This window comes from Rhinolophus sinicus, linkage group LG01 (genome assembly GCF_036562045.2).
Source record: "Rhinolophus sinicus isolate RSC01 linkage group LG01, ASM3656204v1, whole genome shotgun sequence".
Lineage (NCBI taxonomy): Eukaryota > Metazoa > Chordata > Mammalia > Chiroptera > Rhinolophidae > Rhinolophus > Rhinolophus sinicus.
Window position 1 is genome coordinate 194610045 of NC_133751.1, and position 20428 is coordinate 194630472.

The following is a 20428-nucleotide window of genomic DNA, read 5'->3' on the forward strand; positions in this document are numbered from 1 at the left end:
GAGGTCTTTGTATACATTTGCTGAGTATATTGATTTTTTATTGTTTTTTCTCTTGGAATAGTACCATAAACACCAGTGATGCCCCATCCTATATTCTTGAAACACCTGCATGTACCAGGACTGCCGGTAGAGTGTTTACAGTCCACTGGAATTTCTTTTATATAAGTTTCCAGATGTACTTGTACCTCTAACTTGATTTAAAACAACAACAACAACAACAACAACAACAACAACAACAAAAATGAAGCAACACACACAAAGTAACACTTGGTCTACTTTGTCAGGATAAATTGTTGAGTCATTAATCCTTTCATTCCTTCTCCACAAGTTAAGATTGCATCGATGTCAGATTTGTTGCCCTGCTATCTGTGTTGTTCACTTACTATTCAAACAAAACAAAAACCTGGAAGTGCCTACTATGTGAACAAGACAAATGGAGTTTTCTGCCCAGGTGGAAAGTTTATTCTATTCCATTTATTCATCATTCAAATTGTACACCAAAATAACATGTTTTCCGTTACAGTAGTTTTATAGTCAGGTTTTATATGGGCAAGACATTCACAATCTTAATCATTTTTTAAAAAAATTATTCTACCTACCCTTACCTATTGATTTAAAAATATGCATTTACAATAATTTTGATTTCAGAACCATCAAGATGTTACTGAGAACTAAGTTACACCCATTGTATTAGAGTAATCGCTTATAGAATTTCATCTTTCCATTTTGGTATATATAGGTATTTATTTTTATTTATTGAAAGGTCTTAGTAAATTATATTAGTCAGAGTTCTCCAGAGAAACAGAACCAAAAGGAGATGTATAAATGGAGAAAGAGATTTATTACAAGGATTGGATCACAAGGTTATAGATACTGGCAAGTCCAAATATTCAGTGTAGGCCAGAAAGCTGGATACGTAAGACAGCGATGATGGATGATGCAGATGAAGTCTGAAGGCAGTCTGCTAGAGAATTCTGTCTTATTCAGGGATGTCAGTCTTTTTGTTCTATGCCTTTAACTGATTAGATGAGGCCCACCCACGTGATTAGGACAATCTTCTTGCTTACAGTTCACCAGTTTAAATGTTAATCTCACCCGAAAGCACCCTTCAAGTTGACACATGAAATTAACCACAACAGTAAAGATTTTTCAGTTTTCCTCAAATCTTGTGCATGTTTTTAAAGGTCATTCTTTACTATTCAAATTATTGTTTGCTGTTATCACTTAGGATTTCTTTCTCACAATATGTTTTTTAAATAGAACGTTCTGGCATAAGTCTTCTATATAACATTTGTGCAGAGTGCTTGGCACATGGAAAGTAATTCATGTACAATTGCTATGTACATTTATTTTGCATCTAGGCAACTTAATATTTGTGTTCTAGTTTTAAAATAGTCTTTTGTTAAACTTTCATTTTATATTTATAAATGTTATAATCTATAAATAATTTTACTCTTTACTCAAACTTTCAAAAATGTGTTATTTCTATTTCTTTACTTATTTCTTTGGCTGGAACCTCAAGGACAAATTTCAATAATATTAATGAGGGAAAGCATCTTAGTCTTATTCTCATGAGTTAGGGAGATCCCTTCTCAAGTTGATAAAATTTTCTTTTCCCTCTAAATTACATTTGTTTCCTTTAGGGACAACTTTTCTCTTTATTATGGCTTTTTTTTTTAACATTTCATATTTCCCCTTTGTCGAGTGATCCTTAGTTGTCTATTTCTAAGAATGTGATACTGTGAAACTGGGAAAATGTGGCAACTGGGGAAATGTATGGGGATTTTGACTATTGGACTTTATTGTAATGTGATTCTGAGGGGAATTTTTCATGCTATGGGATCACTGAATGTCAGAAATTAGGACTGTTCAACTTACCCAGGTTTCTGATCTCTTTGATTCCTTTACTGAGAAGTATTATGCAGCTTTCCATGAGTTTTGCATACAGGGTGTGTATAGAATTAACTATACAAACTTTCAAGTACTCTCTTGTTGTTACTCTCATATCTTGTTCCTTTCCGACAGTGTACCTAGTATGAGTCTCAAATCTTTCTGAGATTCTGAAAAGTAGAATGGCAGTTCCTCACTATATTTTAATATTTAAGTATTTTCAGCTTTACATCCCTTTGCCTTGCTTCATAGATGCCATTTCTCTAGCTCCATGCTTCATTCTTCTAGAAACACATTAATTTCCAAAAAAGCCTCATTGTGGGGTTAAACTTTACTTTAAAAATTAGTTTCATTTCAATATGGTCTCAGGAAGTAAGGCAATAAACCATATTGAGTGAGGACGATCATTTTAATTGTTAGTTAAAAAAATAACATATGTGCTGCCAAAGCAAGCACAATTAAAAAAAAATAGAATGTTGTAGTTGCCTCTTTAACATAGAATCTTTTAAGATTTGAAAACATTATTTCGTTCCTAATTTTCTAAAAGTTTTTAAAATTTAGGAATGTCAACATCTTTTGGAATCTCTTATTGTTTTATTATTTGGCCTAATAATGTGGAAAATCAAATTATTCAATTTTCTTCATTCTTCAGAACTATTTGAGTATTTACTATGCTCTAGATATTTCTTAGAGAATACAAAAATAAGTAGAAGACATCCTGGACAATCATGATGCTCTTAATATAACTGAGAACCTGCTTAAACAACAAATTATAATGAATAAGTGAAAAATAGAGGTACAGGACAAATGGGACAAAAAGGAGCAATTATTTAGAAATGAGAACACCAGGGAAAGTGTCACAAAGCTGTTGCCATTTCAGTTGGAACTTGAAGGATGGGAATGTATTTTCCACGCTAGTGATGAAGAGCAATGGTGGGCTTACAAAGATGTTCTGATCTAAAGAAGCAGGGAGCAAAAAACAGAAGGATGAAAAAAAAGTGGGATACATGAAAAATGGCAAATAACCCTCTTTGTTGTTCTCTAAGATGTACAGAAGAAGAGATGTATTAGAAAGTTGAACTGGGGTCAGACAATAAAAGCCTTGAAGGCTTTTTGTCTTTATACCGTGGGCATGGACATTTAGACTTGTCAAATAGTTTTAAAAATAGTACCATGATCAAAACTCTGTTTTACAAAGATAAACCTGGGGAAAGTGTAAAGGATGGGTTGGCCAAGTGAGAGATCAGAGGCAGGGAGCCTGTTAAAAAGCCATTGCAAGAGTTCAGAAAGAGATCAAAAGAGTCCAAACTAAAGTATCAGATGTAGTAATTGGAAGAAAAGGAACATTCATAGAGTCACTTTGAATATATAATTGATAGAAATCATAATCTGATTGGAAATAAGGATTGAAACAATGCAGAAATGGGGAATACATCAAATTTTCTAGCGTGAGTAACGTGGAGAGGGCTGCAAAGCTATTTCCTGATAAAGCAAACACAAGAGGTGAACAGAAAATAATATGGGAAAGCTCATAGGGTGTTTATGGCAAATAAACAAAATGCCAAATAAACAAATAAACAAGTAAACAATGTCAGAAAATACCACTCAAAAGCTTTTATGCTCACAGGAAGAAAAACCTTTCCTATTATTTGGAAGAGTCAAATTTGTCCCATGTGGAGGAGTGTTCTAGCTTCATGTATTGGTGTTATCCATAAGAAGTTCTAGAATTTGATGAAGAAGAACTGGGAAGTTTACCTAGGCTGTAATGAGAAAATGTGTCCTATATCCCTAAAAAATGGAATGCAATCAGACTGGCTCTCCAGCAAAGATGATGAAATCATCTTACTGTTCTTCAACTCTGGACTGAAAGACATGGAATTGGCTTTGCTTTGGAATCAAACACTGCTTTAAAATCACACTGAGGTGCAGCTGTGTCTGACTATGCAAGTGAAGTTTGCACTCACAAAGGGGAACCCCAAAATTGTTTCTTCCATTCATTCGTACCAAGCTGAGACACCGACCAAATTTCTTCAGCAACTTTAGTAACAGTCACAGATCAGACCATTGTTCTGACTCCTTCTGGGCCATGTACAGTGTCCCTCCCTGGCTCACCTTTGTTCACTACAACAGAGGACCCTTCATGGAGGGGCAGTGGGACATCAGTTCGTAGAAGTGCTGTTCTGACTGTCTAATGAACAGCTGGTTCCTCCCAGAAGCATGTTGTCTGGTAATGTAAGGGGAAGTGCTACACCTCTTCTAACTGGAATTTTTGTACAAGTTAAGCTTTGCCACTCTAATTCCTAAACACCACCACCACCACCAAATACTTCCGGAGGGCAGTCATATGGCCCCCATAGAAAATAAACAAAGGTGGGAATGCATTCTTTCCAGAAAGAAGAATTTCTAACTCCCTGCACCACTTTAAGTATCTTGTCTCCAAATGATCCATTCACCCTATCTAGATTGGGCTAATATATAACTAAAGCCATAGTTTGCTAATTTCTCTTTATTGAATTTCTGATCAGAGTGACTATATCACCTTCCCTGAAAACTCTTAAGCCACATGTTTTTCTTTGGATGTATCAGCTTTCCTCTCTTCTACCTTCCATTTACCAAGTCTTAAAAATTCAATCCCTCGTTAGATTAATTAGTGAAGAATTTCCTTGTTGTTCATTTTATAACCACACTATAACTTTGTTAAAACATTTCTTGCACAATGTAAGTTCCGTTGGGTCCTACAGTGGCCTGGGGAAGACCTTGGAATAAAGAGAAGATATCCTCTGAGTGAGGATAATAACAGAACTTCGATGACAACAGTTCAAGGACTTATGGGCGAGGAGCTTCAAAAAGTATTTGTGGTCCCCCCTTTGGTGTTAGGCCAAACCTGTGTTCTCTGGAGCTGCCTGATCTTTAGGGCGAGGCAATTGTTACAGAGCTACTTGGTGTTGAAGCCAGGGTTTTGAGTGTGGTTCTCTCATCTTTCACTTAAGTCCTCAACAGACTTTAGCTTAGGGCTCCAAGCACTGGTGTCCTTGTTGGCCTGGCACTGTGAGAAAATCATATGTTTGTATACAGAGTAGTCTATATTCTGGAAGAAGTAGTCTCTATAATCTGTCATCCTTCACTTACATTACTTCTCAGTTTATAAATCTCAGCATCTAGGGGATCTCATTTAATCCTCTCATAACATTAGGCCATGGGTTTTATTGACCTCACTTTGCAGATGTGAAGGCCCCCAACTACGGAGATTAAAGCAACTGCCCCAGGTCTTCTTCTCATGAAGTACTTTGTCCACCACCACAACTACCGTGTGATCAAGGACAAACCCCAGGGTTGGCTTCCAAAAAATCTCATGCATAGGCCGAGAAGCTCTGGGTAGTTCTTAAAGGCCAGGCTATTGTGTTCTTTGGTCATGATGTTCCTCCTGTCATGCCTGCACGTTCTCTCCATCCTTGCTTTAGTTATAAACTACTCATCCGTCCAGTCTCAGAGGGGGAGTTGAGGCCTCACAGAAGCTTCTCAGACTTCACTATACTACTCCAACCTACACCCCCTTAGGATGATGAACTCTTCTGTGTGATTACATGATTCATGTTTATATTCCCTGGGAAGCCCCTCGATATCCACTGAACAAGGGAAATGTGTTTTTGTTCATTGTTTTGTTGCAGGCCCAGCAGTTTCTAGCGCATAGTAAATATTCAATATACATTTGTTGAATGGATGAATGAATAATTAAATCTTACTTGAGTAAGTTGGCCTATTGTAAGAAAAAGCAATAATTTTATAATCCAGTGCTGGAAATACCTTTAAATACTTTTTCCCCTACTAAGCACATTTTCTTATTGTGAAACGGACCATGAATCCAGTTCCCCTGGTACTCACACTATTGCATGGAGGCAAATGAAGCTACATAAAATTAGTTACGTCAAGCAGAGGAGTATTTAAGAATTTTCTGTTTGAGCCCATAAAACTAGTTTCATCCAAAATGAATTAATGAATCTATCAAAGATGTCAAGTTCCCCCCCCCCCCCCCCAAGAAGGTCAGCCAGAGAAAGAATCTCATACCAGGTGGATCAAATTCATTTCCAAGTATACATTTCAGCTCAAGTTAACGGTAACTGTATCTCAGCTGGCCCAAAACATAAATGTCAACTTGTGAGGCATTTATACAACATGCATAAGCTTTTCTCATGAGGATGCTAAACTATGAACTGATGATCTGATTTTTCCATTTTGCCTTTGATGCTAATGCTGTTACAGAAATGTACACATCTATTGTTATGTGCAGGAAATCTGTCATAGAGTAGTTCAAGTGGTAAGACTGAATTTCTTATCTCAGTCCACGCTTTTGATAATGCTAACTGACCATTCAGTGAGAGCTGGTTCTATTCCCACTGTACAGAGTAGCGTAAATGAGGCAGCACACATTGACGAATTAGATGAGGCAGAAAAAATGCCTTTTGTGAAATGACTTTCTTGCATTGACCTGTGATAGGCTTTTCTGTGAAATTGTGTTCTCATAAAAAGGTGGATTTGCAGTGACAGAATCCCTGTGGAATCAGGTGGAGAGTTACAGGAAGCTGCCTGGACATTGCTGCATGGAAACTCCTATTGCCCTAGTGGTGTAGGCAGCCTCACAGGCATGGGACAGCCGGGAGCTGGGAGACCTGGGTTCCAGTTCTGGTTTGTAGCAACTTCCTTTATGAGCACTGGCAAATTACTACTCTGGGTCTCGGTTTTCACATCTGTAAAACAAGGAGAATAAATTCTGGATGATTCTAAATATGGGTTTGCTGCTGGGTTGTATCAGAATGACCAGGGACTGATTAAATTCCAGGTTCCTGGCTCTTCTCCAAGACTTAACAAATCAGAACCTTTGGGAGAGGAGTCAGAACCTGGGAATCCAAATTTTTAATAGCTCCATGGATGATTCTTGTAAATTAATGAAATGCAGATGGAATACTTCCAGCCTCGGATTGTAGGCTTTGGCTCCCACATTTAACGACCTAATCACAATCTACGTCCCCAGAGCAGCCATGGGGCTGCTGGAGGTATCTCTGGGTTTGATACAACACGACTGCTCATCAGAACAGACTGCTTGGATTTCCTAGGCAATGTGTGATTTGAAGGCAACTCAGATAGACATTATGAGTCTCTCCAAGGTTCAGAAATGCTATATATAAAGTAGGGATGGGACATAATTCTGCCAACAAGGGAGATCCTTGAAAAGTGTCTAAGAAGAGGACCACCATAAGCAACTTGCATCTGCTTAAGTTATCTCTTGCAACAGGCTAGTGGATGAGCTGGAGGGAAGGGAGACCAGAGGTGTTGATATCGTCCAGGCAACAGGTGACAAGCACCAGAACAGGGCAGTAACCCCCTCCACAAACTAAGCCGGAGGCTGTTAAACTGAGACTATTGTCATTTAGAATGAATGCTGGCATTTCACAGGCACCATTGTTTTTCTACACATCTTTATCGTCTTCCACATCACTGTTTTTTGTGTTTTTTTTTAAATTTATACAATTAGGAACATTTGTGCTCTCTCAATATACCTAGATGTGGTGTGTCTGTGCATGTGTTTAAGCGCTTGTAATGGTGTTTTGGGAAGAAGGATCCAGAACTGCTAGGAATTCTAATGGGAATTTAGAATTTGAAAAGTGACACTGAAGACTTGTAATTCTTCCATTTAAACAACAGATTTGTAGTTAAGACATACTTTTCAGCAGACTGTGTATAATTAGCTTTGTTTCCTCTGACAAGCTTTAAATTTAGAAGCAAGATAATGCTTTTTAGTTAAGACCTTTAGGCACAGCATTTTAAAAAATCAAAACGATAATTTGCTGTTCAAAATCTTTAGAGTTGCAAAAGAGTAAAAGCTACATATTGAGGTTAGACCTTTCAAAAGCCAATTTAGGTTGGGATATTTAGCTCATTTTGGTTCTTTTTTTTTCTTTTTGTACCCCTAATTGGTAGCTTATTCTGATACAAAGGAATAGTTTTATGAGTTTATACTCATTTGCATATTTTTATCTCGATTTATCCTCTCAAAATCCTGTTTTAAAGAACTGCGTGGGTTATGGAAATCTCTGTAAGATGGCTTTAGTCAACCTACTTGGCCACCAAGAAGACAGCTCAAGAACTTCTGACAATTGCTATTTATAACTGTAGTCTTTTCAGGCAATAGAATCCCAGCTATGGTTCCTTGAATAAGTTCCAAAGGGTAGCGTTTTAGGCAGCACTGCTCACTTTGTTAGAATGTCAATCGGAGAACCACCTGCTTTACTCTTTGGTTCTGCGGGCATTTATTGAGATACCATTGTGAGCTCATTGCTATAACTAGTGCTTTCAGACAAAGATCTGTGAGCTGCTTGGAAACACAAAGCCCAGAGCAGGCTTGATTTGAAATTCCCTAGTTGAAACATGTGGTCTATTGAAGTTCACCTTGTAGGTCGTGAGGATTTGTATGGCCACCATTGTGACCTCTCTGTGTGGAAGAGAGCTGCTTTAGAAGAAGCTGACAAATGAGCAGTGTGGATCCCACAGTCTGCTAGAATCAAATTGGACCTTTCCCCTTTGTTGGATGCCTTAATACACGAGATAGAAGCCAGCGGGATGCCCGGGTTGAGTTACTCATCCTTTTCACCAAGCTCAAAGAGAGACCCGTTCTCATCACTTTTGTTCAGCAAGAAACATTTCACCACAAGGCAGCTTATTTTTCCAAGAGAAAATAAAATCTTATGTAACTTAAGAGACTAGAAGATAAAGGTTTTATACATTTTAAGGAAGGATTTCTATTAAACAAACCCATGCTTTCATGGGAAAGTGCCCCAGTATCAGAGAAACAATATGGACTTTGGTATCAAACAGATCACAGTTTTAGTCCCTAATCCACAACTTACTAGCTCGTGACTTTTCACATTACTTCTCCTCTGACCTTCAGTTTCTTCATTTATGAATAGAGATATGATGGTACCTCCTAGGACTATTTTGAGGATTAAATGAAGAAGCTACTATGCTTAGGTTGTGTCAGACTGTGAGTACCTCCCCAAACAAATCCTCAAACTATCTCAGAAACAGGGGTGTGTGTGCACCCAAACTTTTTGTAGCAGGATAAGCATGAGCTGGGAAGTTGGAAACCTGGCTTCAGGCTGTCTCTATCATTTCCTGGTCGGATGACTTTTGGCAGGATTCTTGCTCTCATTCTCTCTCTCTCTCTCTCTCTCTCTCTCTCTCTCTCTGTGTGTGTCTCTCTCTCTCAACCTCATCATTAAAGTAGATGTTATGATGTAGGGGTAGATCTACCCCTAGTAGATGTTATGATGACTAGTTGAGATAACCTATATGCAGCACATGGAACATGGCAGACTCTCTGAGAAACGCAGTTTCCTTCCTCTTCTCCCCTGGCATCTTTGAATATAGAGAGAAAGGGACAGCAGGAGAAGATTAGCTGCAGTATATTTCATGCTTGCAAATTATTTCCAGATCTTATCAATGGTGATTATATTGAATATCTATTGATTACTTTGTCTGAAGAGTTCAAAGCACTTCAATGTATTATTGCATGTAATCTTCACTCCATCCCTTTCTGAGAGATGCTTTTATTATTACCCTTGTTTGCTTGATAGCAAGGCGCAGAGATTAGGTTACTCACCTAAGATCAAACGTGGGTCTCCCAGGTTCCAAAGCCAGTGTGTTCAATCATTCACCTTTTCCTTTCCTAACCAAGTTTTTTTGTTCTTTAATCATGAGTGCCCTTGGTTGTTTCTGTTTGTTTGTTTTCGTTTTTCCCACTCTTTGGATTTAGATCAGGAGCAGTACTACCTTATAAAATATAGACAGGCCTAACCTGAGCTCTCTTTGGATTTCCTCTACTCAAGAAGATACCATTTTTATAAGGGGAACAGGACTTTATTGGGGAACAGTGTGTACTTCCAGGACTTTTTTCCAAGTCAAGTTGTTGTCTTTTCAATCTTAGTTGTGGAGGGTGCCGTTCAGCTTCAAATTGTTGTCCTTTCAGTCTTAGTTGTGGAGGGCGCAGCTCAGCTCTAGGTCCAGTTGCCGTTGCTAGTTGCAGGGGGCGCAGCCCACCATCCCTTGCGGGAGTCGAACCGTCAACCTTGTAGTTGAGAGGATGCGCTCCAACCAACTGAGCCATCCGGGAGCTCAGCGGCAGCTCAGCTCAAGGTGCCATGTTCAATCTTAGTTGCAGGGGGCAGAGCCCACCATCCCTTGCAGGATTCAAGGAATTGAACTGGCAACCGTGTGGTTGAGAGCCCACTGGCCCATGTGGGAATTGAACCGGCAGCCTTCGGAGTTAGGAGCATGGAGTTCTAACCGCCTGAGCCACCAGCCCACCCCAATACCATTTTTTTGTAGCCTGAGTATTTGATTGTTGCTTTTATAGGGATATAAATGAGATGCACTTAGGAAAACAAGGCAGGATTATACTTTCTCATTTGCTTTGCAACAAAGGTATATGGTTTAAAGAAGCTTTGCCCTTACATGATTAGATAGCTTGTGTGACTAATAAGAATATTGTCCTTAAAGGAAAGTGGAACATCTCATGAATACAAGAGCACTCAATTAGGGTTTAAATTAGAATGTAATTATGTGCTTTTGGTTTTTTCCTCTTTTTTTTTTTTTTAAGCAAAAAAAAAAAAAAAAAAAAAGGAGAGAGCTTTTAATCTTTTAGGTGGCCTCATTCTGGTGAAAAGACAATTTTAAGAAGTGTTTAAATTTAAGGAGCTGCTGTGCATCCTGCTTGGTTCTGGACCTCGTCCAATCCTTGAAGGACTAGACGCAGATCAGTTTGCTTATACTTAGCTTTTTAAATAACTGCATTTTATAATTCAAAACAGGGATAAGCTGTTGATATGGATTATCGCACTCAGTATAATGAAATTGTCAATAGCTTAGAGATACTCAGCCTGTAATCAGGTGTGTAGGAAAATAGCCTATTCATCCTCTAAAACAAAGGATTCGCCTTTGATGCCATGACCGTACAAAAGCAACCATGCTCTTTATTTAGAAAATAAACTGGAAGGTGGGGAGTTGTCTTAATATGGAACCGAGTGTATACTTTGTCCCCTTTATAGAGAAGAACAACATGGATGGGAAAGACCAATAGGGTTATCTGTTAATCTACTCGTTGCAAAGTTGTCCATTTATCTACCACTTGAACTGGCATGAAAACAACCTCTTGGAGTTCAGATCTTGTGAACAATGATATAAATCTTAACAAATTTCAACAACAATTTAGTTTGAAACAGAGATGAATAACCATTTGTTTAATTTGGACCGATTCTCTCCTTTTGGAAGTCTCTATTCCCATGAAGTAGATCCCTTGTTCTTTGATGCTTTCTAATAAGGACACCAATACAAACTGTCCATTGGGTTCTGCAGTGCACTGGGTATGATTGCAAATACTTTACGTTTGTATTTCATCTAACACTCTCAGTGTTATGAAGGTAGGTCTCATTTCTCCATTCTATGAATGACTGAAGAGGTAAAAGGACTTTTAGCTCCATAGCTATTATGTGGTAGAAGCAGGATTTCCCTACCTGTACTGTTAATCATGCAGGTGTACTCATCAAGGATTACTCCTAATCATACGAGTATATTCACTCTTTAAGGGAGAGGTGGAGCCTGGCACACTCTGCCAGTATCCCTTGCAGTCAGACCGATTGTCAGTGTCTAGCTGTGCCTTTTTCAATCCAGTCATGCCTACATACATTTGGTTGGAATGAGTTTCCTATAATCCTAGAAATTCAGATTTTGAACAAATGCTAGCTGTCACCCAGGACCTAGTTCCCTAAATGTTTCTTCTGAGAAACTAAGGACCAGAGAGGCAAACAAACAAACATACCACCATCACCAACAGAACACATTGCCCAGGTTTCCTCAGAGGGTTAATAGCAGAACTAGAATTAATGCTCAGTCCTTTCTGCTGAGTTTGAATCACTCTGTTGCTATATTGCTAGCTATAGTTGCATCTTTACTTGTTTACAAAGCACATTACAGAAATTTTCAGATAAGGAAAGATAAATTGCAATTTTCAAATGCTTTTTTTTCTTTAAAAGCTACATAAGGATAAAAAAAATCCTTGTTGAGACAATAATTATAGATGGAAACACAAATAACTGGAATGCTATTTAGAGACATCTGAAATCAGAGTAGGAGGCTGAAAGTAACAGAATAAACAAGTCACTGAATGTAGGAGCTGGAAATGGTATGAAAAACCATCCTATTTAATGTTTTCCAAAGAATGACACTTGTAATTCTCAGGTAGTAGGATGGTTAGGGGTACATGTGATGGTTTTTGGTGACGTAAACAAAATTTAAATATTTATTTTATTGATATTAGCATATACATGCTTGTGTTTGTGTATATGTATGTATCTGTGTATATTTCTGTGTATATATTTTGAGCTCTTACTGTGTGCCAGGTACTTTCTTGGGAAACATGAAAGAATAGAAAAGACCAAGTTCCCTGCCCTCATGAAGCTGACATTGGCCCATGAGAATTGTCCATACAACTCAAGGATTGTTCTGATTTTGAAATCTTTTGGCCTTAGACCACACTGGCCATTCTCTCTGTTGCCTTAAATATAAAAGCCAGGTTCTCTCCACAAGCGTGGCTGGTTACAGCCCTTGGCTGAGAAGAGAGAAAAGTCTTTCAGCATAACTCAGGTTCTATCACAATAGATGGGCCTCATCAGCCATTCTAAGCTTCATAGATAATGCAGTCGTGGATGGCATCGTTTGGTTGGGTGAAGAATTACCCAGGAGATTGTGTTGACATCTGAGATTTATTTTAATCCTTTTTTGCAGATTTCATAATGAGCATTGCAACAAAGTCCGCCAAAGAGTCATTACATATCTTATAAAATCTTAATAATACAAAAATTAAAGACGTTTTTCATGCATATGCTCAATTTGTTCAGAATCCCCAGATTTCACTTAGCTGATAAACACGTACTGCCCTGTGAGGGGACACTGCCTTTACAAGGTCACAATTCCTGAATTGCTATGCATATTTTTGTTATTAATATTATTTATGTTTCCCGGTTGTTACTGTCAAATTTTGCAGTTTGGACAAAGAAATATAGAATGCATATATCCTGTGTATGGGGGTTCTTTTTTTCTCACCTACTCATTGAATGTTTATTGATTGCCTACCTCAAGCATAGTATAAAGTGTAAAGAAGGTGAAAAAATAATGTTTTAGAAATGAGGAAACATTTTCAGTGTGGAGCAGATGCATTGTGGAGATCTGTCTGGGAAAGTGATTCCCACAAAAGGCCGAGAGCCAAGGCTGTAGCCATAGCATGAACGTGGGACCTAGTTTCAGACCTTATTCTTTTCCTGGGTCTATAACTTAATTGCTGTGTGATCCTGGGTGCTATAGACTAAATATGGCTCCTCAAAATTCATATGTTGAGACTTAATCCCTAGTATGATGGTGTTCGGAGGTGGGGCCTTTGGGAGGTGATTAGGTCATGTGGGCAGAGCCCTCGTGAATGAGATTAGTGCTCCCATAAAAGAGACCCGAGGGAACTCCCACGTCTCTTCTGCCATGTAAAGACACGGTGAAGAGATGGTCATCTCTGAACCAGGGAGCACTACTTTGCGGGACACCGAATCTACCAGTACCTTGATCTTGAAATTCCTGGCCTCCAGAATTATGAGAAGCAAATTTGTGTTGTTCATTTGCCACCCAGTCTGTGGCATTAGATTATAGAAAACTGGATGGAGAACCTGGACAAAGTGTTTAATCTTTCTGAGTCTGGTTCCTCATCTGGCAAATAAGAAAACCACCTATATTGTCGTGCTATTGTGAAGATGAAAGGGAATATTATATGCAGAATTACCTACACAGAGGAGATATCCATTGAAGGTTGTTTTCCACCACCTTCTATTTACTTGTAAGGTCTCATACAACTTAATTATCCTCAAAAAGCCGTTGTTCATTTCAAAGCACCTCCTCCTTGAAACTTCGTGGCCTGAAATGACATCTCATGCAGTGTTCTTCCTTTCTACTCCCCACTCCCAACCAAGAAGTCACGTTGTTTCTCTATTCTTTTCTCGGATTTCTGTTTCCTTGGTGCTCCAGGCTTCCTTTTTATTCAGGAATCTATTTGCTTCACTTTCCTTTCCACAGCTTTTTATTACTCCTTCCTTAAAGGTTCCATTCCACTCAAGATCTGTCATAGACAGTACTTCTGAGCTCTCTATTTTCCTTGCACCAAGATAGAAGTAGTCAAGTGTTTTTAATTAAGATAATTTCCTAGTAACATGAACCATCAAAATAAGTGTTGAAATATTCTAGACTCTCCCAAAATTCTTACGATTGTGTCGAGACTTCATTGCAATAACCAATCTTGTTCTCACTGTTACCCCACCTCCCTCCATCCAGTCCAAGGGGATCATTAGGCTTTCGGCTTGTGACTTTCTGTTGTAAAACTTGCCTATAAGTCCTGTCCACCATCCACCATGACCACCCCTATCCAACCCTTACACTCCTACAAATATTTAGGGTTTTGTTTCTTAAAATTAAAGTGTCTGATAGTATATATTAAGATAAAATCATAGAGGCAAATGCCAGATGTAATGGGAGCACAGTGAATGAGAATGAAAAGTTGTAGTACTTCACTGTCCAATATGGCAGCCACGGGTCACATGTGACAATTATTAAACACATGAAATGTGGCTAGTCTGAATTGAGATGAACTGTAAGCATAAAATGCACAGTGGATTTCAGAGCCTGTATGAAAAGAGGAATGGAAAAATATATATAATTTTTTATTGATTACATATTGAAAAGATAATATTTATATGCAGTCATCTAGGATATATTGAGTCAAATAAAATAGATTATTAAAATTAATTTTGTCTGTTTCTTTTAACTTTTTAATGTTGCTACCAGAAATTTTAAATTGCACTTGTGTCTTTTGTGGGGATCACCTTATATTCTTGTAGAAGACAAGATATGAAAGGTGATAGAAGGCCCATTTTTAATGTTTTGTAGGCCATTGTAAGGACATTTGCATTTGCTCTAAGTGAGAAGGAAGCCAGTGGAGGGTTTTGAGCAGAAAATGGACATAACCTGCTATTTTTAGGAGAAGATCACTCTGGCTACTCTTTTATAGGCTTTTGGAGGACAAGGGTGAAATTGAGGAGATCCTTTGAGGGGCATTGCGATAATCCAGGCTAGAGATGTCTCTGGCTTGAGTGGAAGCATGGTGAGAAGTGATTGGAAACCAGTGGATTTTCTAATGCATTCAAAGTGGACTTCGAGAGAAAGAGAAGAGCTGAGAATTATAATGGACAAATCTCCTTAAATTATTCCTCAGAGTGTTTGTCTTAAGGAGATTTGTCCATTAAACTTCAGTTGTCATTCTCTGAGATGGAGAAGATAGGGGAGTAGATTTGGGCAGAAGCTCAGGCGTTTAGCGTTGTATATGTCAAGTTTGAGACACTTATTGGGAATCCAAGTGGAAGTTTAAGGAGACATTTTGAAATAAATATCACGGAGAGGTCTTGGCGATAAACTTCGGAGTGTCTTCAATATACAATTGATATAAATGCCATGAGATTGAGTGGTATCACCAAGAGAGTGAGAAGACATAGGGAAGAGGTTAGAGGAGGGAGCCTGGGGCACTTACAGAGTTCATGAGCAGAATCTGCTGCAGCTACAGCTACAGCTATAGCTACGGTGCATTGCAACGCAGTCTCCAGCACTCCCACGTGTGGCGTTCATTGGTGTAGGCTCATTCGGAAGGAGAAACACAATTATAAATTTAAAAAATTCTATTTGCTCTGGGACTTGTAATTACAATAAGTATGTTAATTAGAGTCAGAAAAATCACATTTAAAGTATATTCCTGCATATATAGATATGAGTCATTATTTTTAAAGATTTTTGGTTTTTCAATTAGAGTTGGCATTGAATATTATTATGTTAGCTTCAGGAGTACAACGTAGTGATTAGACATTTATATAACTTACAAAGTGATCATCCCGATAAGTCTATTGCCCATCTGACAACATTCATAGTTATTACAATACTACTGACTATATTCCCAATGCTGTACTTCACATCCCCGTGAGTCATTATTTAAATAGACAAATTGCATTATAATGAACTCTTAGAGGTGTTCTAATTTTAATAAATAATTAAACATTCCAGTGATCCCAATACCATAGTGTGTTATCAATTATCTCAAAGGGTGCTGTCTCTATTTTTAAGTAAAATTTTAAATCACTTTAATTTCTTGATGCTACGCAGTGTTCTGAAATGAGTACTTGCAAAATTCAGATAAAAATGATAGGGTCTTAGAACTCTAAAATAGTGGGAATTGGCGCAACACAGAGTAGCTGAACACACACGATAAAGACATTTTTAGGTGTTCTTGACCTTGTCTTGTAGAAAATATGCGCCTTCTACGTCTGCTTACTGCTGCATTTTGAATCATCACCTCTGAGGTTTCTGAATCTCTTTCTCACTTCAAACTTGATCAATATGTCCATTTCTTAAAATTAGAATTCCGCAAAGGGATCAGAAGTAGAGGCTAAGTGACCAAAAGCAGAATATTATTCTACTACAGAATACCCAGGCTGTGATGTGGAAAATTAGGTTCTTTATCTAGACGTGGAAATTGTATGTTTTCATTTTTCTCTATTCATCTAGCTAGAGAGTGGGTGGAGTGTGGGTGCTAAGAATTCAGACTTTGCATCTGCACTACTTGAGTTCAAATCCTGGTTCTTTTATTCAACAGTCATGTGAATTTGGGCAAAATTTTAATGTTCTCTGTGCTTCAGATTTCTCATCTGCACAATGGGGGTAATATTAGTACCTACATACAGGCTTGTTAGAAAGATTAAATGAGTTAATACTTGTTGAACACTAATAATGCCTAGCTAAACACTGTATAAGTGTTAACTATGTTTTCTATTTTCTTTCTATCTATCTATCTATCTATCTATCTATCTATCTATCTATCTATCTATCTATCTATCGATCGATCTATCTAATCTATTTATCGTAGTACCTCCCTGTCTATCATGCTTCATATTACAAAAGTGCTGTCATCAAGAAACATTTGTTCTTATTTTGTACAAAGAAACCTATTTTAGATGGTAAGTCCCCATCCTTCTTGGATTCCAGAAAATTGGAAATATCCTTAAACCCAAGATTTTTCAAAGTTTTCCCCACTGCTTAGACTCGACAGGCCATTAGTGATACATCTATATGAGTTTGATTCAAAGGCATCCTTTACCACAGCCCCTTTGATTTCTTTATGTCCCCAACTTCTGCTGCTTTTGTGCTATGGACCACACTGTCATTCCTCCTGGAAGCTTCCAGGTCCTCTTGGAACAATGGAAAACTATTTAATAGCTCAAGATGGAGTAACAGGGATAAAACCTACCCTCCTGCCTGAAACAACAACAAAAAGTGGATATAATATATATGAGGTCTGGAAATTAAGTTCGTGAAACATCCTAGAAAAAGTGCTACATATCTCATTGCTGAATATCACTATGGTCATCTTTGGAGTATTCCCCTTGGGAAGCTATGCACTGATGTCAGCGCCTAGTCTACCCTTCAAAGCAATTTTGGAACTCTTTTTTCTGGAATGGCCATCAGAGCTATTTTTGTACCGTGTTTCCCCGAAAATAAGACCTAGCCAGACCATCAGCTCTAATGCGTCTTTTGGAGCAAAAATTAATATAAGACCCAGTATTACATTATATTATATTATATTATATTATATTATATTATATTATATTATATTATGTTATAGACCTGATCTTATATTAAAAAAACACCAGGTCATGTATTAATTTTTGCTCCAAAAGACATTAGAGTTGATGGTCTTGCTAGGTCTTGTTTTTGGGGAAACACAGTATTATCCTTGACCTTTGGGTAAAGAAAGAAGTCATTGGGGGCCAGATCAGGTGAGTAGGGAGGGTGTTCCAATACAGTTATTTGTTTACTGGCTAAAAACTCCCTCACAGACAGTGCCGTGTGAGCTGGTGCATTGTCGTGATGCCAGAGCCTTGAATTGTTGGCGAAAAGTTCAGGTTGTCTAACTTTTTCATGCAGCCTTTTCAGCACCTCCAAATAGTAAACTTGGTTAACTGTTTTTCCAGTTGGTGCAAATTCATAAAGAATAATCCCTCTGATATTAAAAAAAAAAAATGGTTAGCAATAGTGTTGCAACAAGTTTGCGAACTTACTTGTCTGACCTCATGTAAAAACAATGCTTTGTGGGACACTGGGCATCAGGCAATGAAGTACATGGTCCTTGAGAGACAGGAAACTATGCATCCTGTGATTGCTCCAGCTTTCTGTCGGGAGTTTCTGATCTACAGTGTAGGGAGTGGGGATTCAGGAAGAGCCTGATTTACTCCCTGAATTGAGACGATGGATCGGAGAATCTGGGAAAACCAAACCAGCTAGTGTTTACAGGACAGAATACTGGAGAGGAGAGATCTGTCTAAAGACAGAACTCCGGAGAACTGCAGATGATTGTCCTCTAGCAGTTGACTGAATACCGATATGTACATGCATATGAGGAAATTACCCAAACTATGAAAAGAACAAACTGAAAGGATTAGAGATAACAGTGCCTAGCAATCAAACAAGGCTGGGACTGGTGCATGTCCCCTTCAGCCATATTGGAAAACCTCAAGACTCATAGGTATTGAGTAGAGTACTTATGTAGATCTTTCCTCAGCAGTGAGAAAAATTAATCCTAGACTGAGCATTGCTCTGGTCCCACATAATGAATCGTAAATGCAAGATCCCAAAAGATCAAACTTCTTCCGAATAACTTAATTGCATTCTGGAATGAAGTTCCAGGATATGTATAATATTTAAAACATATTTATTGCAAATATGTAATACAAAATCACCTAGCTCCAATAAAGTTATGTTCACAATATTTAGTATCTAATCAAAAATTACTGATCATAAAAGAAACAGGAATATCAATCAATCAAAACCAACCCACAATTGACACAGGTGTCAGAATTAGCAGATAAGGACATAAAAAGATTCTCATATATTCAAAATGTTAATACATTAAAAATAAGGGGAAAATCCAAATACAACTTTTACATTTGAAAACTATAATGTCTGAGATGAAAAATATACTGGATGGCATTAATAGCAGTTGAGGCATTGTAAAAGAATGATCAATGAACTTTAAGGTATGACAATAGAAGCTATACGAAACGAAGTAGAAAAAAGGAAAATAGAAAAGAACACCAGTGAGCTGTGAGGCAACTTCCAGTTGGAGTCTCTGCAGAAGTGAGGGGGCACAAAACACATCTGAAGAAAGAATGATTGAAAATTTTCCCAATTTATTAAAAACTATAAACCCATAGATCTAAGAAGCTCAATGAATCAAAAGCACAAGACACATAAAGAAAGCTACCTCAAGGCATGTAACAATCAAATTGTTGAACGCCGATGATAAAAAATTCTTACAAGTAGCCAGAAGAAAAAAGAATGTATAGAGGAACAAACACAAGGATTACGAGAAATTTCTCGTCAGAAACCGTGTAAGCGAGAAAACAGTAGAGCAACATCGTTAGAGTCCTGAAAGGAAAAGAAAAATCTCTCAATTTAGAATTCTAGATTGAATGAGAATATCTTTAAAAACAAAATTAAAATGTATTTTTTGTATATAAAATACTGAAAAAGAAATTTTTAAGTAAAGTTTATTGGGGTGACAACTGTTAGTAAAGTTACATAGGTTTCAGGTGTACAATTCTGTAATACATCATCTATATATCACATTGTGTGTTCATCACCCGGAGTCAGTTCTCCTTCCATCACTATGTATTTGATCCCATTTACCCTCATCTACCACTCCCCTCCCTCCTTACCCTCTGGTAACCACTAAACTATTGTCTGTGTCTACGGCATGAACACCAGCAGATTTATAGCATAAGAAATGTTGAAAGAAGTCCTTAGGGCAGAAAGAAAATTTTACCACATAGAAAATAGATCTATGCAAAGAAAAAGAAAGCATCAAGACAATAAATAAATAGGAAAAATACAATAGAAGTTTCTTATTATTTAAATTTCTTTAAAAAGCTGATTAACTATTTTAAAAACCCATAATAATGTAATGTCAGTTTCAAAGCCTATGTGAAAGTAAAATATATGACAAAAATAGCACAGGGGTCAGCACAGAGAAATACAATTATGTTACGGTAAGGTTCTTATACAAGATGTGAAGTGACATATTGTCTTGAAGGTAAACTGTGAAGTTAAAATATCTACTATAAACTCGAAAGCACCTCTGAGAGTTATAGCTAACAAGGCAATAAAGGAGATAAAACAAAATTGCAAAGAAAAGTATACTATTGAATATATGTTTTGCTCTAAACAAACATCATAGGATTGAACATTAGACTTCTGGAAATCCATTCCTGTAAGAACAGAAGAGTTCATTTTGAAGCAAGAATAGAAAAGCATTTGGAAGGGCTTGATCTTACACTGATGTCAGGGTATGTCAATCATC